Consider the following 22,234-nt stretch of genomic DNA (forward strand, 5'->3'; position numbering starts at 1 on the left):
TAAGGTAAATTTTCTTTTAAAGGGGTCTGGAGAGCAACTGGTTTCCGAGACACTGAATTTACCAAAACTGTCCAGCAGTCGATGAAAGAGAAATGGGGTAAGGGCCGCTTAATCTAAATTTTCCGGAAATATCCAGCAACTGAATAGAATAGATTGAAAAATACATCTATTAAGAGAGCGATTTCCTACTCAGGTGAGCTTGCTGTTGAATCTTGCATTTCAAGAGGTCAGCGCTATTTTTTATGGACACGCAGATTCAGTTTTCACGAAGTATGTTCGTTGCCTTTACACTGAACAGCAATCGTCTGTTATATGTTGGACTAAGACTTCTTTGCTTAGCAATCTTTTGGAATCAGCTCTGCAGGTTCATAATAAAATTTCAAATATAATTCCAACTGCCCATCAGCTTCGAATTCCTTTCGGACCTCTTTTTTAAGGCTAATTGTCTGCTTAATGAGTGAATGTGGAAATCTTTGAAAGGCACTGTCGCGCCAGTTGCACAGTGTGTGAAATTCTCACCCAATAAAGCCACCTCCACTTTTCCCTTCCTCTGAAACCACCGCAAAGCATTATTATTTCGCGTGAAGAACTAAGCTTTATGGGACCAAGTGTTCTACACTTCCATACTAGCGCTACCCGCTTTCCAAAGTTCCGCCTGAATCTTTTTGATTATGGAGTTCCCCGCACACCCGCTTGCTTTTGGCATCAGCATTTCCTCGACGTGGTGGTCAAAGGGTAGTGTAGGTCCCAGGGCGAAACGTGGATTGGTACCCACGATGGAGCATAAAACCTGGGAAATGCCTGCTGAACCAACACCAACAGCTCTACTACCAAACCTTATCTCCACCTCCACGTGGTGACCGCTAGGAGCTCTTTCTTAACGAAAAGCTGCAGACGGAGAAGGATGAAGGCGAGTCTCCCGCGCCTAAAAACGGGACAAATTGTACCAACTGGTCCTCCAGGTTCGGGGTTGGGTAGGGCTGACAACCCCACACGGAAAACAACTTGTTACGAAGCCACAACAGGAGCCTCGGACAGGATGGACTTTAAAACGACGGATCCGGCAACGACAACGGATCAACGATTTACGCAAATTCTCATGGAACGTGCGCTCCCTGTACAGAGATGAAGCTGATGAGCAGTTAGCCGATACCCTGTCCCAATATAGGGCTGATATAACAGCGTTACAAGAGATGCGATGGACAGGGACCGGTTTCCTGGAGAAGAACCACTACACCATTTATTATAGCGGTCATCCAGTAAACCATGTGTTCGGAGTAGGTTTCTTAGTCAACCAAAAAATGAAACTTGCTGTTATCGACTTTGAAAACATAAGCGAACGGCCATGCACTCTGCGCTTGCGAGGCAAGTTTAGAAATATAAGCCTCATAAACGTTCACGCCCCTACAGAGGAGACTGCAGAGTCGGAGAAGAATACCTTCTACGAGGCAGTAGAACGAACCCTCGAAGCCTGTCCTAGATATGATATCAAAATCATACTTGGGGATTTTAACAACCAAGTAGGGAAGGAGCTCGTATTCAGGCGATACGTTGCCTCCCATAGCTTACACGAAACAAATGATAACGGACTGCGGATTATTCAATTAGCAGGGTCATACGAAATGGTTGTTGGAAGTAGCTGATTTGCGTGGAAAGCGGTCCACAAACATATGTGGGCCTCTCCAGACGGGCCACTTTCAACCAAATTGACCACATGTTGATCCAACGCCGCCACCTCTCGTCCTTGATGAATGTCAGAACATATAGGGGGGCCAATATAGACTCGGATCACTATCTCGCTGGCATGGTGCTCCGAGCTCAAATAACAATACCACCTAGAATCCCCTCTGACAATCAGGTGAGAGTGAACAGAGGACCTGGAGATGAAGCATCAAGAAATGATCTTCACAATCACCTGAAGAACGTTATCTTGGATACGGTCATAAGCATACTTGGCCTCAGCCGCAAAAGGAGTCGGAACGGCTGGTTTGATGATGAATGTAAGCTAGCAACGGAACGGAAGAATGCCGCATACCGAGAAATGTTGCATTCTCAATGAACGCGGGCACCCGCAGAGACTTATCACGAACTCCGTCGAGCGGAGAACCGACTTCACAGACGGAAAAAGGAAGCCTGGGAGAACCAACAAGTCTGTGAGCTAGAAAAGTACAGCGAGCAACCGCACCAGGCGCGGAAGTTTTACTAACAAGTCAGCAGGATGAAGCCTTACACACTTCGATGCTCATCCTGCCGAGACAAAGAGGGAAATCTGATTTCCGACAGAATGGGCATATTAGAGCGATGGGTTGAGTACTTTGATGAGCTACTGAACAACCAGAACATCGGCGAGTTGGAGGCCCCGCCAACTGAAGACGACGGACAAATACTGCCACCACCATGTTTAGGAGAAACAGTCCGTGCAATTCATCGGCTAAAAAATCATAAGTCGCAAGGAGCCGATGGAATTACAGCCGAATTGGTTAAATATGGAGGCTACCAGTTATACCAAGTGGTTCATCAACTTGTGCTCAAGGTGCGGGACAGCGAATCAATGCCTGACAATTGACAACGAGACATTATCTGTCTTATACATAAAAAGGGGGACATCACGCAGTGCAGCAATTATAGATGTATCACGTTGCTGAGTACCATCTATAAGATCTTCTCCACTATCTTGCTAGGCCGGATAGCCCCATACGTCGAGAACATCATTGGTCCATACCAAAGAGGCTTCACTCGAGGCAAATCAGCAACAGATCAGATTTTCTCTCTGCGGCAAGCGATGGAAAAACTGTTGGAATATGGACAACAGTTGCACCATCTATTCATCGACTTTAAAGCCGCCTATGATAGCATAGCCAGGGTAAAACTGTACACGGCCATGAGAGAATTCGGTATCCCAACGAAATTAATAAGACTGACTAGGCTGACGCTGATCAATGTGTGAGGCCAGATAAAAGCAGCAGGATCACTCTGAAGACCATTCAACAACGGTCTACGACAAGGGGATGCCCTATCATTCGTCCTCTTCAACCTGGCCCTCGAGAAAGTGATCCGTGAAGCTGAGGTAAATGCAAGAGGTACGATCCTCTTCAAGTCCACCCAACTACTAAGCTGCTTTCATCCAGATCGAACAGGCGGCAATCCGGGCGAGATCAATGAGGGCAAGACAAAATATATGGTGGCAACGTCAGCACCGAAGACGAATTAACCAACAACATCAAACCGCACTGGTCAAACACAAACACGAAGAAGAATAAGGATAGGAGAATACAACTTTGAGACCGTTGACAATTTCTTCTATCTAGGGTCGAAAATCACAACCGATAACAGCTACGATGTTGAAATCCGCGCACGGTTGTTGTCAGCCAACAGAGCATGTTTCAGCTTAGAAAGACTGTTCCGCTCGAAACGTCTCACCATAGGGTCAAAGCTCTTACTGTACAAGACTATGATCTTGCCAGTCCTCATGTATTCCTCGGAAACTTGGGTTCTTAGCAAGAAAAATTGCGAACTCTTGGCCGCGTTCGAGAGAAGAATCCTCCGAAGAATTTTTGGCCCCCTACATGAGGATGGACGATTCCGTAGTCTACACAATGACGAAATCTATGAGCGATACAATGACCATCCGGTTGTGGATAAAATCCGGCTCAATAGGTTACGATGGGCGGGTCACTTAATCCGTATGGATGAGGATGATCCCACCCGGAAAGTCTATAAGGGCAATATCTATGGTAGAAAAAGAAGGCGAGGCAGACCCTGCCTAAGATGGAGTGATGGCGTAGGTCAGGACGCCAGACAGCTTTTAAGGATATCGAATTGGTGGACCTCGGCGCAAATCCGGGATGTCTGCAGTTCCTTATTAAGGCAGGCCTAGACCGGATACCGGTTGTTGCGCCGTTGATGATGATGATGATTTCCTCGACGATGTTCTGAAGGCTTATAGCGATTTTCACAGAGTTTTCGTGAAGACTCAAACAACATCAAACAAAATGGTGCACATCAGAATATCATGCGCTGGATACTTAGGTGGGCAAAAGGAAGAAACATCCATCTTGAATCGGTACAGATGCTTTATGCAACCACCATGCCCTTACAGGATTTGGGTTAGGTGGTAGTTAACTTCGCTGTGTCATTACTGAATACACCAATACGGGCAATCAGAGTGTGCATCTAGCAAACCCTCCGCGAGTCATGCCACCGTTGCTGCTACTTTTTCAGTGACTCCCACCATGCCACCCTTTAATTTTCTATAGCCTTTTCAGGTAGGTTCCTTAGCATGTACCTCACTTGTTGGAATGTTCATCGGGGCTGCCTTACCTGGGATTTTCCGAAAGGCAATATACACTCTACGCGCCATATCTAATTTCTTCCGATTGCTCTCAGATGCTATTACTCTCCCCCAGACCGGTGCTGTCTATAATGGTGTAATGGAGTAATCTGAGGGTTCCTCTGTTGGGCATTATCCGTGTTAATGATACGCTAGTATTAGCCGATTTTTTACAGGGACAGTTTAAGTGTGCCTTAAAATTGATCCTATTATCAATCCTCTCCCCCAAGCATTTGATAACGGCTTAGAAGTGATGATCTCTCCACCAACACGAATACAAATCGTATTTCTTTTCCTACGATTGGCAATGCAGACTCGCTTTATCTTTATGTTACGCAAGGTCAATTTGAATCATCTCCAATCACGCTTTTATGGCAATGATGGTTTGATTACTATTCACTTCAACATTTTCAGGGTGTTTCGCCACAACAACCACAGTTAGGTCCTACACGAAACTTATTACCATGACCTCCTTGGGAAGAGATGGACAACGACCACATTATACATCATGTTCCCTAGGGGAGAACCCAACACTGAGCCGTCTGGTACTCCTGCAGTGAGTTCGCTCATCGCTATAGCACCAAATTATTCTCTCTGATAGGTAAATTTTGAATAACTTATTTGAGTAACAAAGGACACTCGTTTTAGCCAAAGGGTTGCTTACCAATCCACGGGTGGCTGAATTGAATGCATTTTTGACGTCCAATGTTACCACGGTACATCATTTATTGGAGGAGATCGCCTCCCGAGCCAGTTTCAAAACCACTTGAAGGATGTCGGCCGTTGAATAAGCTTGACGAGAACCAAACTGTCATTCCGGTTGACCACCGTTATATTCCATAATAAGGAAAAACCTATTGTAGATTAGCTTCTTTAATACCTTTCCTACAGTGTCTATGCGTCAAATCGAGCGGTACGATAATGGATGTTCAGGTTGGTAATTGGGTTTAGCAATACTAGGTTTGCCCTTTCTACCGAGCGGGGAATTTTTTTTTACCATACATGCCTCAGCTTATCTGATAAATTAGAAGGATCTAGTTTTAACAGGTAGTTCGAGGAACCGAATCACCGAAAGTTCCTCCTCATTTACCGTAGGTATGATGAAGGTGTTTAAGTCTTCTTTATACTCTTTGCGCTCCCTTCTAGGTGGAGGGAGAACGCCGTCACTATATATAGGAAAAGATGCGGTCAGGTCAGTTGTGGTGTTCGTTCCCTCATGTGCTTCATAACAACCTTATGTGCCGATCTGTAGGGATTTTAGTTTGCCTTCAGTCCTCGCTTGCTGGTGATTCAAGTTTACCTGAAAGATTCGAGTATATGGTACTACCCGCTTGTTTTCCTCAACATCGTCAGCAGATACTTCTCGCTTGAAAACATGCAACCCGCAACTCCTCGATTTCTTCGCTCCACCAACGGTTGGACCACCTATTGGTGAAGATTCGCCGCGTCGACATGGCAGCATCGCATGCTCTCCTTATGCTTCTCATTATTTTTGATTTTCAAATAGCATCTCTTTGAATGAATCTTCGTTAAACGTTTTCAGAGCAGCTTTAATTTTCATCTCCGTGGGCACATGCCGCAGGATCCACTTTCGACCTGGAGGATAATTACCTGGTGTCGGTTACTGTCAAATCGATTGTGGGGTTCAAACATGTCTCTCGAAAAGTGGACACATTTCGGGTGTTTGCAAGCACCAAGTCTAACTGCGGGAATGCCTTGAGTAAAGTACTGCTACTAATGTTAGTAGTTCAACTGCTCCAATCAAATCCCCCGCTAAAATTTGGAGTTTCGGCTTCTGAAACTAACATAACTAAAATTTCCTCGTACTGTGCCACCTTCGCACTTGATGGAGCTTAGCAACTGCACAGGTAAATGCTGGCTATTTTGGCCTTAACGGATCGGGAAGCTGCATCATTTCGTGAATGACTTGATTTCCATATGCCCATATTGCCGTCTTGCTAGGCTCACTAATTATGCCCACGACTTATAGATGGTCTCTGAGAGTAGGCCCCACGATGCTCCACAATCGTTGAGATTGATTTGTATCACACTCTTCTCTTCATTGCATCCAGAGCTCTCCTAAATATTGGATAACTGCAACTGTCTGCGATGCCTTACAAAACATACATTCAGGGTCAGCTTTGTATTCCATGAATATGTAACCTCCTTCACTGTATTTTTTTCGCCTCTTTTTACCTATCACAGTCGCCGGTATATATCACGCGCATGTACCCAAATTCAAGGCATCCTAAAGCTCTTGAGCTTTACCTGCTCCCTGAGTTAATGAGCGACCCAGCCTACTTTCACTTTATCAGTCGCAAGTAGTTTAAATGCTAGTTGCTTTATAACTGCCGTTTGCGTGCCTACATATGCTTTCCTGAGTCCCTCTGATTGCGACTGATTGTTTTTCAAGGGCCTGGCGGGTAACCTCCTTGTTCATGCCTTTATCATTGTCTTTATATTCTAGAATGTCAATATCTCTATATTGCAGACGCAATCTCTTCTTAGAACTTCTCCATTGTGCCGAGGCAATTTTCCACTATCTTGGCCGGAGTCTTCTTCAGTTTCAGCATCAAATCTCTTTCTTGATAGCGTCTGATTTGGCTGAGACTTTCTCAAAATTCATCTCTTCCCGAGAGGGTTTGATCTTCCTGGGAACAAAAACGGAGGCTGTGTCACATAGTTTCTCTCATTTTTTGGCTCTTTTATAAGTGGTCAAATTTATCCCTTTAGGTTGTATTCCATCTTGATTGCGGTCTGGGATTTCTAAAACATGTGCATTTTTACCGATAATAGTTCTTTCAATTTCTTTAGTTAGATTTGAAATGCCAGTAACATGGGATAAATATGCTTACACCGAGGGAAAGTGTTAGAGCTTGAAAGTAATATACATACTTCCGCCATTACCTACCATAATACGGGTGTAACACCCCCTGGAAGCTAATTAGAAACGGAATTATAGTGACAATATTGCGGTTCAGCTTGAAAAATATGACCGTAATTCAGGGATATGCACTATTAACCTTCTTCAATCTTTCCAAAATGTTCGCTGGTTTCAAAATTCCCCGAATAGGAAGCTCAAAAAAGGCTAATATGAGCATTCCGGGAAGAATTATACTAGAAGAAGCAGAACCCACCAGCCTTTATTGGTACAAAAACAGTTTAGGGTATTCAACTTGTAATGATATTTATGTAGATAGGAGATCAAGTCGATCCCTTGAGTGGCCGATAACGACCTAGAGGGCAGAGCTATCCCAAAAAGCTAAACAATTTGGCAAAATTTGACCGTGAAGGTCCGCCCACGAAGATTGCAGCTCTATCAAAGCTCTCGGTCGACACGTTCTTGCACGCCTCTGTGCTAGCCAGGCTCGGGAATGTGGGGGGGGTCCTTTGAGCGCTTTGATCCCTCACGCTTCATTACTAAAAACAACGTGTCTTTACCGGTGCGTGGGTCCGCACCGGATTTTAAAATCGAATTTTACGTAGGAATTCGCGACGGCCTATCGAATAAAACCAGAACGCGAGCTAAATTGGAAAATAAAAATAAAAAAAAAACGGCTCGACCGCGCGCGTGGAGCCGTTTGTCTCCGGACCCGAGTGCCGCGATCAAGTAGTGGAAAATCCACGACGGATCACCTTCCCGATTGCCGTCCCTTCCGCCACAGATCATGAACGAGGCGCGGCCGGTGAGGTTCCCACCCTTCCTCGACATCCTCCGGCCAGTTATTCTATTAGAGGATGTCCCTTATAATAGGAATTCCGCGGGAGTAAGGAGGAACTAAGGGGAGGAAGTCCTCAAACCACTTCTTATTATTTACACATCATTTATATAAGTTCAACCGTCATAACAAAAAAACAAAAAAAAATGTGGTATAATTTTTAAGGAAATAAAAAGTCAAAATTCAGTTCAAAAAAAAAAGGAAAAGAGAAAAAAAAAAAAGTATGTTAAAATTCAACTATTAATATAAAAAAAACAATAAGAAAAAAAGAAAAATAAATGATCAAAAAAGTAAAAACTAGGACTTACCCAGTTCGTCCCTCCGAGCTCGGCTGGCGGCTGGTGTAACAAGTACTAAAACAAAAAGAATTTTATAAAAAAAAAAAACAACAATTAAATATTATTAATCATTAATAATAACGGGTTGAACTTGCACGTTTTACTGCTGTACACAATTTGTTCCTCTCCACTAATTGAAATCCTTTTGTTTGCTTATCACTATCTTGTCACTTTTTCTTCCATTCCACTCTGAATTCTTCTTCAAACTTTTCTCCTCATCAAAACTTCCACGTCACCACCGCTGTCCTCCAGATCTCAAATCCAACTTCTGATTCTTCTTCCAACTTTTCTCCTCATCAAAACTTCTACGTCACCACCGCTGTCCTCCAGATCACAAATTCAACTTCGAATTCTTCTTCCAACTTTTCTCCTCCTCAAAACTTCTAGTCACCACCGCTGTCCTCCAGATCACAAATCCAACTTCGAATTCTTCTTCCAACTTTTCTCCTCCTCAAAACTTCTAGTCACCCCCGCTGTCCTCCAGATCACAAATCCAACTTCGAATTCTTCTTCCAACTTTTCTCCTCCTCAAAACTTCTAGTCACCACCGCTGTCCTCCAGATCACAAATCCAACTCTGAATTCTTCTTCCAACCTTTCTCCTCATCAAAACTTCTACGTCACCACCGCTGTCCTCCAGATCTCAAAACCAACCACGAATTCTTCTTCAAACTTTTCTCCTCATCAGAACTTCTAGTCACCACCGCTGTCCTCCAGATCACAAATCCAACTTCCGTTTTTCCTTCCCGCCAAAAACCTTCTCCCAGCAACATTCTCGCTGCCTTTGTTCGTGCACCGCTTCTATTCCCGCTACATAGCCTTTCTCACTCGCTAGGCAATGTTGCGGCAACATGCGCATGCGCCTGCGGATGCGGCAAATCATTCCCCTCCTGTCAAGATCAATTCGCTTGAATACATTGAATAATGTGCAATCTGCGGCGAACTTTAAGGCAATTGCACACTATTAAATGCATTGTTTAAGCAAATTGATTAAGAAAGAGCCGAATGAAATTCCGCTCCCGTCGCGCAGCCGCGGTCACTACAGGGCAGCTGGGTTTTCGAGACCCGCTCGAGGAAAGAAAGCTGAAGACCAGTGAGGGCCTCACTGCTGATAGCGGCTGGGTGTTGGCGGTTACAAGGAAAGGTAGACCGAGATCCAAACCCACATTAGGCCTTGAGGTCCTTCGCGTGAGCGATGCCCAGGTTACGACCCTCCATGTCCTCCAGCTCGTATTGAACCGTTCCGACTCGACCGATGACCTTCGCCTTCACGAACTTCCGATCCAATTTGGCATTATATCGCTTTGCTGCACTGCTTAAGTTGAAGAGCCGCTTATACACGATATCTCCGACCTGAAATTCACGAGCTCGGGATCGCAAGTTGTAACCCCTTTCCTGTGTCTTTCTTGCCTGGAGGATTCGCCCTTGAACCTCTGCTCTCAGAATAGCAAGTTTATCCTGAGAACAGATCTCCAAGGTAGCATCAGGCAAGGCGTTCAGGCGTCGTAAGAGGGCATAGGTACTCCCATGGGTGACCATGCTTTGCCCAAAAACGACGTGATAGGGTGATGTCCCTATCGAGACGTGTTTCGCTGAACGCAAGGCACAGTTGATGGATGACAACTTGTTATCCCAATCTCTTTGATCAGGACCAATATAAGCGCGTATAGCAGCCAACAGTGAGCGATTTACTCGCTCCGAGGCGTTTGCCTGCGGGGAGTATAAAGCGGTGTAAATGTGTTGAATGCCATACTGGTTCAGAAGATCGTTGAAAGCCACGGATTTGAACTGTACCCCATTATCAGATGTGATCGACTCAGGGATTCCAAACACATGAAAGATTCTCTTCTCCAAGTATTCGGTCAGCACGTTTGCGGTAAACCGTTTAATCGGCTCCACAAATGAAAACTTTGAGAGAGAATCGAGAACGACTATTGCTCCGATATTTCCGGCGCGAGATCTGGGGTATGGGCCGATCAAATCGATATACAAACGTTGAAATACCCGATCGGAGATGAGCGCTTTTCCCATTAGAGGTTGGAGCGTTTGGTTGGGAGCTTTTGACGTCTTGCACGTTTCACAATTACGGATATAGTCCTTGACCTGTGAAACCATTTTAGGCCAATAAAACCACAACCGCAGTCTACCCAAGGTTTTACCAACCCCCCCATGTGCACTTAAAGGATGATCATGGGCACGGGTGATCACCTCCATCGTCAGCTCCTCCGGAATCCAAAGCTTCCAAGCCTGTTGTTCTTGCACCTCATCTCCTGAAGCATGATTGGTTCGTTTGTATACCAATCCATCGCATACCTGCAGATCAGGGAGTTTGTTGGAATTCTCCCTAATACGCTCTATTAATTGCAAATAGTTCGCAGACCGAAAATGTGGTGAATTAAAATCCACGTCTGCGTTGTTCCCACTTCTCTCCAAAGCATCCACCTCCGCTGGTGAATACATGCGAGATAGAGAATCCGGGACCAGATGTTGTGATCCCTTTCTGTGCTTAATGATGAACGAGAATCCTTGAAGCTTCAATGCCCATCTGGCCAGTCTGCCGTGAAGGTCGGACTGGTTCATCAGCCATTTGAGCGAAGCGTGGTCAGTTACCACTTCGAATGTTGTGCCTTCGACATACGCTCGGAATTTGCGCACTGCCTCCACCGCTGCCAGACATTCCTGCTCAGTGACAGTGTAGTTTCGCTGAGGCTGTGTAAGCTTCTTCGACATATACGCTATAGGAACTTCATGTCCCTCCTCTGTCTTCTGCATCAGCACCGCTCCTATACCATGTTGACTTGCGTCACAATGTATGGCGAAAGGCTTGGAGAAGTCGGGGCTGTGCAGAACTGGAGCCGAGGAGAGACTCGTTTTTAGAGCGTCGAAGGCCGAGATAGCTTCCTCAGACCAACAAAACTGAAGCTTCTTCTGAAGCATGTCTGTCAACGGTGCAGTCAGCGAAGCGTAATTTGGCACAAATCGCTGATACCACCCACACATCCCAAGAAACCGCCGCAGTTGCCTGACGGTTTTCGGCCGCGGAAAATCTTTGATGGCGTGTACCTTGTCGGGATCGGTACAAATCGTCCCGTTACCAATGATGTGCCCCAAGTATCGAACTTCCTTCATGACAAATTTGCTCTTCCGGATGTTCAACGTCAAGTCAGCGCGTCTCATACAGAGAGCCACTTCGCTTAAGAGCAGCAGGTGCTGATCGAAGGTCTCTGTAATAAGTAGCAAGTCATCTAAATATACAAAGACTTGATGACGTAAGTGAGCAGGGATGACCTTATCCATCAGTCGCTGCATGGTTTGAGGTGCATTGCAGAGCCCAAACGGCATGGTCACAAACTGATAGAGTGGCCGACCTGGGACGGTGAAGGCAGTCTTATCCTTGGACGCCTCATCCAGAGGAATTTGCCAGAACGCATCCTTCAGATCTAGACTCGTAATGAATCTAGCCTTCGGGAGACGACTGAAAATCCCCTCGATAAGAGGTAAAGGATAAGCGTCCTTCACTGTTACACTATTCACTTTACGTGCATCAAGGCAAAGTCGCACTTTACCAGGTTTCACCACAAGGGTAACTGGCGAAGACCAGGCGCTTTGCGATTCTTCGATGACTCCCAAAGCCAGCATCCTATCAATCTCTTCGTAGAGGAGCTTTTCGATGGCGGGAGAGACTGAGAAGTGTCTCTGTTTAATCGGTTTGTTACCGCCGACATCGATGACGTGTGTCGTGAGACTTGTACGTCCTAAGCCCTCCGACTCGAAAGATGGAAAACTGCCAATGACAGCCTCGAGCCTTGCTCGCTGGTGTGTCGTCAACTGGTGTTGATTGACGTTCTCAACATTTTCGATAGAACAAACGGAAGGTACAAATAAGTCCTGTGCGAGATCGAACTTGCGCACAAAATCAGCTCCAAGGTAAAGATTTTGCGTTAACGACGGGATAAGGAGGAACGACATCGATTCCGTCCGATCACGAAACGTGATGTCAGCTGACACTCTGCCTACTGTCGAGTGGCTAGTCCCGTCAGCTGTCCTGAGATCGATGCGTAATTTCTCCCACTTGTACCGACCGTCGTTAATAATTTTCCGGGCGAAATCCGAAGCTAAGCAACTTACAGTGGCTCCGGTATCAATCAGTCCCGAAACACGCTCACCCAAGACTGTGACATCCGCATAAGGGCGAATATCGTTATTGGGCCGACTCGTGAGAATGGCAGAGTAGTAAAGACGACGGTTGCGCATTATTCGCATCCAATATTGGCGTAAGCGAAGAGTTGAGCGCTTCGGTTTTTTCGTCGCCATCTCTGCTACTCCGAAGATCCGTTCTCTGGCCGCTTGATATTGTTGCAGTCTTACGTGCAACGGCCTCAGAACCGAAAGCATCGGTTTCCTTGAAATAATTGGTGGTGGGGTCAAATCCGGGTAGGTCATATTAACATTATCGGACCGCTTCAACACGGTAACTTTCGGAGTTACTGTAGAAGACGTTGTCGCAACGCCTGCGCAGTCACGTGCGTCCAATGCAGGAACGCCCTGATGACTGGGGCTGGGCTCTGGAACTCGACAATTTGGACATACGGGCTTACGAGTGTTCGGGCGCCCGCAACCGAAACAAAAGACTTTGGGATCCTCCCAACAGTCTTCAAACAAATGTCCAATCTGCCGACAATTCCAGCAGACCAAGTCCAAATCATGATCTTGAATCTCAGACTGAGGATTTCCTGAGATGTTCTTTATGTCAACACCCTCTTCAGATTCAGCAGAATAGCTGTGTAATTGGTGAGAGAGCCTGCTTGAGAGACACTCCTCTAAAATTTCACTCTGCTGCACTAAGTTACGCAGCTCGCGAACCGTACTAGCCGGAAAATAGAGAAGTTGCCTCTGAACGTCGGGTCTCAGCCCACGACGTAGCAACTCTACCAATTTGTCTTCCGTTAAGGAATTTTCTAGCCTATTGGCTAGCGAACGCACAGCTTTATAGTAACTGTCGAAATCTTCGGATGGACCTTGCATGCGCTCCCTCATCAATTCAAGGATATCCCAGTCATCTAGAGAATCCTGAAACTCATGGCGAAGAGCCTCACGAAAAGAGGTCCACTCGATTCGCCCGACAGACTGGTGGTAGTCCCAGTACCAATCTGCTGCTCTGTCTCTGAAAAGGGTGTGTACATAAGTACACAGCAGGCCAAAATCCCCCTGTAAGGTTGTGTTGGTCAAAGCCTCCACGCGGAACAAAAATTGGTTGATGGGCAAAGTTTTCGATGTGCCATCAAAAACCAAGTTCCAGGATGCCAAAATTGAATACACACGATCCGCTGACATGATACTAAGCGGTCGTGACTGGCATCCATACGGCGAATCGTCATCGTCAGAGTCGGTAAAATCGTACATATAGTCGAGTCCGGATCTGTCGTCATGTTGTTGAAAGTTCTCGGATCCGGACCTGTCGTCAAGTCCGTAAAAATCAACGTTACGTCTATGGTCAGGTGTGTAAAAATTGTCTTTATTATGTCCTCTGTCATGTCTGTCCTCAAAATGTACTGCACGAGTTGAAGCAGGCTGATGTTGAGCTGCCCGATGCACTGAGTGCGTGTTCGGGTTCGAGTCTCGAAGCGGGACAAATTGTTCTCGAACCAATCCCTCAACTCGTGAAGCGTCCGTCGCCCTAGCATCCCGCGTGGAAGGATCAACCCAACCCACAGGATCTCTCCTCGCCGCCTCATGCCACCGTCAGTCATCACGGCGTGCTGGCAGGTCAAGCTCAGCTGAGCTCCATTGACCTGGAGATAGCGTGGAAGGAAGGCGATAAAGGTCGCGAGACCCGTGATCTCGTTGATGAGACATGTGGTTAATTAAAATTTAAAAAAAAAGAAAATAAAATTGGAAACGACCAAAAGGAAGTCCAAGAAAAAAGAAAAAGGAAAAAGAAGCGAAAAGAAAAAAAAACGAAGTATATAAAAGAAAGCAAGAAAAAAAAATGAAACTTGTCGAATCAATCGAAAAGAAAGAAAACAGCGAAAAATAAGAAAGAAACAAAAATGTATTACGAGGACTCCTCTCCTTCCAAATTTTCAACTCCATATTCAACTCCCGCAAAACTCTCGGATGACCAAAATGCCATCCCAACCTCATAAATTTTTTCATCTGTGTGCAGAACTTCCACACACCGTGTTTTCCAAGAAGAGACAACAATCGAGTTGCTCCCCGTCGCAGAATATTAAATAAAAGAACCCAAGCAAAAAGGAATCGCGAGAATTCAATCTTCCTCGTCTGGAGTCAGAGAACAAAGTGAAGATGAATCATTGAGGACGGAATGGTACAGCATATAGCCGACTACCTCCGTATTCCATCAAGGATCCATCTCACCCGTCGCTTCCTCCCTACGAAGAAGAAAGAATATTCAATTTTCTTTAAAATTCCGAAACGAAGAGATAGCCGTTTCACATTAAGGTAGGGAAGGACACTCCTCAGAAGCTCGGACGGCAATACCTTTCAGCTTATAGCCGCAAAGGCCCGTATATCCAGAGACTTCTGGGAGGCAATCACCTACGAGACGTTAAGTCTCAAGACAAACACAACAAACGACTAGCTCTTTTGGTATTCTACCAAGGATAGGGCAGGAAACTCTACGTTACAAGGTGGGAAAGGAAATTGAGGCTTAGGAACACTTGCTTCCGGGGAAAAAGGCGTGAAACCTAAAACTAGAAATCTGAAGGCAAGTGTACGTGGAGCCTAGCCGGGAACAATATTGAGAATCTATTGATTCTCTATCCGACACCACCAAACGAAGTTGTGAGCCGGAATAGGCTATCTTCCACTTGATTCAGGAAACCTGTAAATAATAAATTATGCCTGAATCCGGGAAATGTTGGGCCCCACGTTGGGCGCCATTTGTAATGATAATTGTGGAGATATGTTTGGAAATAAGGAGATCAATTTGTAATGATAATTATTGAGATAAGGAGATAAAGTCGATCCCTTGAGTGGCCGATACGACCTAGAGGGCAGAGCTATCCCAAAAAAACTAAACAATTTGGCAAAATTTGACCGTGAAGGTCCGCCCACGAAGATTGCAGCTCTATCAAAGCTCTCGGTCGACACGTTCTTGCACGCCTCTGTGCTAGCCAGGCTCGGGAATGTGGGGGGGTCCTTTGAGCGCTTTGATCCCTCACGCTTCATTACTAAAAACAACGTGTCTTTACCGGTGCGTGGGTCCGCACCAGATTTTAAAATCGAATTTTACGTAAGAATTCGCGACGGCCTATCGAATAAAACCAGAACGCGAGCTAAATTGGAAAATAAATATAAAAAAAAACGGCTCGACCGCGCGCGTGGAGCCGTTTGTCTCCGGACCCGAGTGCCGCGATCAAGTAGTGGAAAATCCACGACGGATCACCTTCCCGATTGCCGTCCCTTCCGCCTCAGATCTTGAACGAGGCGCGGCCGGAGGATGTCGAGGAAGGGTGGGAACCTCACCGGCCGCGCCTCGTTCAAGATCTGAGGCGGAAGGGACGGCAATCGGGAAGGTGATCCGTCGTGGATTTTCCACTACTTGATCGCGGCACTCGGGTCCGGAGACAAACGGCTCCACGCGCGCGGTCGAGCCGTTTTTTTTTATATTTATTTTCCAATTTAGCTCGCGTTCTGGTTTTATTCGATAGGCCGTCGCGAATTCTTACGTAAAATTCGATTTTAAAATCCGGTGCGGACCCACGCACCGGTAAAGACACTTTGTTTTTAGTAATGAAGCGTGAGGGATCAAAGCGCTCAAAGGACCCCCCCACATTCCCGAGCCTGGCTAGCACAGAGGCGTGCAAGAACGTGTCGACCGAGAGCTTTGATAGAGCTGCAATCTTCGTGGGCGGACCTTCACGGTCAAATTTTGCCAAATTGTTTAGTTTTTTTGGGATAGCTCTGCCCTCTAGGTCGTATCGGCCACTCAAGGGATCGACTTGATCTCCTTATCTCAATAATTATCATTACAAACTATCAAACTTCTTTGCTGAAGCTATCTGAGTTTGGTCATTAATTTGCTGACCCAGTTTTTCCCACAATGACTCGTTTTTAGCCCTCAAAGGGCTCAAAATGAATATTCCAGTTAACTATTGCCAACCACAAATACAGAGTTCTTCAAAAAACCGAAAAACTACCAAATTTGGACCGACCAAGTCCACCGACACCTAAGTGTAATGCCATAGTAATAATAAAAATTTTTCCCCGAACCTTATCAATTATTGAAACAAGTCGGGAAACCGGAAGTTGGACGCTTCAGGTATGAAAGGTTTTGTGTATTTCTTTTCTAAAGATATTTGAGTGTGAATTTGTCCCATTAGTACTTAGCACGTAATATACGCATATATTATGTGAAAATATGCACTTTAGGGTGATATTGACATTCACAATCTTGCATTTCCAAAGAAGTGACAAATTTGACCTATTGTGACTTCAAGAGCAGGAGCAAGATCAAGCTCTATATTAAAGCCAAGATTGTTGCAAAATTTCGTCGTCTTAGGATTAACTTAGGGGGGGAGGGAGGGGGGGGTGGGTTTCTGCAGCCAATTACCGAAAATTGTAGTAATGTACTATTATTAATTTCATTTGAAGAGGTATGGAAGGCCTAGCCACCATATAGCGGCAGCCTCTTGATTTTTTTCAGATTTTTCGTTTGGGCAGTTTCTGAGAATGGCCTCATTTGATAACCCACATTACTATATTTGGTGAAAAAAATGTACACCCCCCTTTTGCATGTATGGAGGCCTCGCCTTAAATTCGGTGTAAAAGGATGTAACTCATTGTATGTGTGAGCCTTCACAGTTCCGACCTTTCCACCAAATTTGGTGTCAATCGCTGCTGTAGTCTCCGAGAAAAATGTGTGTGATGGACAGACAGACAGACAGGCAGTAAACCGATTTTAATAAGTTTTTGTTTTACACAAAACCTTAAAAAAGGACACCAAAAAAGTACACCTAATAAAGTATCAAAACGAAAAGAACAAAAGCCAACGAGTAAAGAAGGTTTCGCGTAGCTCACGCACAATAGCAAAAACTTGCTAAGGTACACCTTAGCTACACGTTCATCTTTTGATGTATTGAACATGTCAGCCGATTAACGTTTGACTGTAGGCCTAATGGAAACTTAGTCGATTATCTTTGGCAGAGCTAAAGAAGAAACGCCTATTCTGCGCGGCAAAATCGTGAAGAAGGGACTAATAGATCCAAACGAGTTCCTGGATAGCATTTCTTTCAAAAATCGGACATTAGCAGCATAGGAAAAATGCATAAGACACAGAAGCACGCTGAGAACACGTTCAGCGCTGAGTGGAACGCACATAATCCGTTCTAGGGTGAGCCGGGCGACAAACAGACGGCACAAAAAAAAATTAAACCGAGAGGGGCTAGACTGCGGATATCCTTGCGGAGATACTCAACATGATCAAGCCCAAAAACAGTGAAGCAGAAGTGTCTTCCACACGAAAAACGAAGGTTGGGCTAATTCTCTTATTCGAACTGGCGAAGTGGATGGGGTCAGTGAAAATGCCCGCTGGAACCAATACGCGGGTGTGCATCACCTCTGCGAATTCTCGAGATTAAAAATGTCTTATTTAAAACGAGAATCCAGACCTTAAATTCCGGTGCAACCAGCAATACCATTTTAAAATCAAAGCCAACAATTAAGAATCTTGGATTGACACGATACTTGAAAATAAGCTTTTTCGAGGACATAAAAATAACGGCATACAAGGGTTTCAGCAGAAGTCACGTCTATTAATGGCATTTGTTGGGGGTCCTACTTCCAGCGGGAGACGCCTTCTTATGAGTGTGATACAGCTCGTCTTTCGTTATGGCGCAGAGAAATTGCTTGATGTGCTTTAAAAGGAGATGTGTTGCAAATGTCTTGCACAGGTGCTGAAATGGAAGTTTTTCTAGGTGGAATCTACCCACCCTACTGTCTTTAAGCTGGCTGGGATGAAACACCATTTATAAACACTAGAGTAAGGAGTAAACACAGGTGATTGTTCGTGAGGATTTCCAAAATACCTTAAATGAGTGGTAACCCTCTTGAGAAAACAAGAGGCAGATAGGCTGTAAAGCTCATCGGAAAATAAACTCGGTGCCTGGACTAAAAACATGGTGAGATTTATTATATCCTTATACAGCTTTTAAGTGGGCAGCCTTCCAGTCTTATCTTCAGAAAATGAATGAGAGCGGCGCGGCCCCCTTCGATCATGTCTCTTTTCTTGTGGAAAAGAGGAAGAGATTTGTCAGCAATTCTATGCAAATATGAGAGAGTTCTCTCCAGAGAGGTTCTGAGGAGCACAAACAAATGGGGTAGTGTTACGCGTTGCGTTCGGGTTCTTCTTCTCGCGAAGAAGATTGAACTCGAAAGACAGAGAGACTAGTCGGTTTTTTTGTGACTAGACACGATCTAAGAATGCTCATTTTCTGCAACTTTAGCGGTTATATGGGGCATTTTGGGGAGCACTTTTCACCACCACTATAATTTTGTACTCTGTGAGTAAGCGTGAATCTGGAGTAATATTTACTGCATGACAAGATGCGTCCTCTGCCCTCAGAGTCATTCCCAAACATGATGGATGATTTCTGTGCCAAATTGGGCTCTGTTGGCGAGTAGATAATGGCAAAGCATGGTCTCGGGGATAATAATGAAAATGGTGAGAGGTTGATGGTGTTCTGAAGCCTCTATCGTTTCTAGATTTGCAGCTCATTGGTGAAGCACATAAGTCTCTATATGGGTGTTAACTGACCAAGAAAGTACGAGCAATCAGATTGGCCATATTATAGACAAAGTTTGGAATTGTAATTTGGATGTACATAAGAAAAGGGACATTGACGACGGCCTCGAAAGAACTCATCACTGAAAGAGTACTGTTTGTATATTATTTTCGCATCTATCGTGAGTGGCTGCGAACTTCGACTCATCGAGCTCCATTCAGATGGCGTTCGGAGCTCGCTGTGGTTCGGTAGTGGCCGGACGACAGATGTTCCACGGGGGACTATTAAACAAACATTGAGACACCATCAAAAGTGATTTTTTTCTAAGAGGTAAGTTAAGTTGTTGGCCACGTTTCACTGGAAGCGGTACAACCAACGAGAGGAATTGAGAACCCTCATTACCGCTGCGACTTGAGGAGTTCTACCACCGTAGAAAATCTCAGGTATTGTTGTGTAGAGTATATCAGATAAAAGGGAGTTTACTAGTGCTATGTTCAGGGCTTCCATTAAATTCTATTATCATATTTGTCACAACGAATTGAGAAACCCGGAACACGCATCCATATTTGACTGAATGTGCTTCAATTAAAACTAAATTTTGGTTTTAGTTTCGTAACTTTCAGATGTGATAAGGGCAAAGGGCAAAACTTTCAAATGCAAGAATCGTAGGGTTACTGCCCATCTTGCAAACTTTGGAAAGTATCCACACTGATGGCGAAAAAAATTGAAGGTCGAATTCGGGCACCTCAATCTCATACCAGTCCAGCTGTACTTTCTAAACAGAAAATCGCTGAATAAGAACAGCTTGGCGCTTATCGTTGGGCAATTTCGACTCAACCTATTCCGCTCGGATCAAACCAGCGTTTGTCTCGATATTTGTCACAACGTTCGATTGCCGATATCAAAATTATTGAGCACCCTTTAGAAATTTGTAAGCATTAGTTTAAAATGCACTTTTGTGAACGTAAATTTTACATAAGGCACTTTTGTGAAACCGGCTTCCTCTACATTCACAAGGTCAAACTCCGAATGGTCTGATGTTATGTAAGTTTTTGCCGCTGTTCAAAAGTCTCGATAATGCAAACCATACTGTACTAGATTGTATTTCCCAGATACAATATGACAACCTCAACCAATGAAAGACAAGCAATCTTTTAGGCGGCCACAAAAAATTGGTCCACTCCGCTGTATCCTTTACTAGCCCTACTCTGTCCTCCCGTACGTTTAATTAAGACTAACGTTTAAAGCTTTCTAACAAGGATCTCACCTTTAAATATAGATTTTTTTATTCCAAATACAAAGTTTGAAGGCCAGGTTTTTCATCGATCAAAAATGGACTGATGAAAGCACTAATGGACTGACGTGTTGAATATAAATAAAACGACAAAAAACCAATTTAAAAATCCGAACCATACGGAAGTCATGTTCCGTTTGACAACACAATGACAACTGTACTACACTCAACTTATCGTGAGTTCGGCCAGCCTGACAAATTTTATTTTAGTCTATTAGTCACTATCATAAAAGTACACTAGACTATCAGTTTGCCATAATTTTGTCATTCAGACTGCCGACAGACTGACGAAATACTGATAGTCTAAGGTCAGCCCAAAGAGAATAGGGTAGAAAAAGAAAACGTGGCAGACCCTACCTTAGATGGAGCGATGGCGTAGACCAGAACACCAGACAGCTTTTTGGGGTACCAAATTGGTGGACCTTGGCGCAAAACCGGGAGGTCTGTAGGCAGGCCTACCCGCATCCCGTTTTTGCATCGTTGATAATTATGTAGTTTACATTCAGAAATAATTGGTCATTAGTACAACAATTTATTAGCGATACTGGCGTTGAAAAACCCCCAAGGTTAACCTACCATAATTTTATTTATAATCTATAATATTTGAATGTAATAGCAAGAGATCTTCTCTAATCGTCTAAAAACGAAACTCGGGCCGAATCTTCAACTTTTGTCATTTAATTGAAGTGCAAACATTTGTACATTAAATCTGCAAAACCCAGCAAGATAGAGAAGTGTCCTTTTAACAAAAATCTAGCCAGCGCCAGTTTTCTGCCCAAACCCGATTATATATGTAGATGCAGCTATACAAACAAAACAGAACAGCATCGTATATGTATCAATTAACGTGCAACGTAGACAAAACCCTGAGTATACTAAAATATCTATCCTACAAGCTAACAATGCATTTGCAAGGACGCTCTTTTAGTTTTATTTCCAAAATGTGAATGAATTTTCGATTTTAATTTGATGATAGCTAGCTTCATCATATTAAGGTCTGATTTCTCTAATAACCTTTTTTTTTTCTCGAAAGGAGGATCTAATTTTCTGTTAACATTCTCGTTATTACCAAATAATTTAATCCTTTCTCAACCTAATTGTTACCACAACCGACTACAAAAAACTAAATTGAAATGAATAATTTTCGATCTCACGGACCCTTGTTGGATACGGTTTAATACATGTACTATTTAAATAAGGACCTCTTCTCCTAACCATGCTTTTATAGCTTCCAATTTTCCTTTTGAATACACACCCCAATCTATCGTCTCACGGTTCATCGCCGTCATAATCATCACCATCCAATTCCACGTCGTTCATGTTTTATGTCAGCTCATATTAATGGGGTCCTAATATTTGAGGGTGTCGAATAAATCCAATTCACTATACGTGGGTATGAACTATAACCGCTGAAAACACTAAATTTCATTTTAGGGCAGGGTAGAGGCTTTTTTCTTGGTTTCAATGAAATGAAAATCATGTCATCCTTTCCTCGTCTCCTTGAAATCCAAGTAGAAAAAAACCCTGTTGCTGCTAGGACCTTCGGCGGCACTAATGTCGTGATGGGTCATATTATGACTTGCGTGCACACGTGCAGTCTTCAAAGAAGATGAGATCGCGGTCTTGAGACCTTAAGTGTGTCGAACACAACCGAAGACTATGTTATACCCCCTACGATGAGATGGTTGATTTGGTTTTACTATGGAAGGTTATTTTGTGTGGTTTTTTATTTTTAAAAGGATATTTTTTTAAGGAATGGATATCTTATGGGCATAGTGACTATTAGTGTCTTTAAGGAGATACATGCAC

The sequence above is a fragment of the Hermetia illucens genome, chromosome 2 (assembly GCF_905115235.1).
Source record: "Hermetia illucens chromosome 2, iHerIll2.2.curated.20191125, whole genome shotgun sequence".
NCBI classification, from domain to species: domain Eukaryota; kingdom Metazoa; phylum Arthropoda; class Insecta; order Diptera; family Stratiomyidae; genus Hermetia; species Hermetia illucens.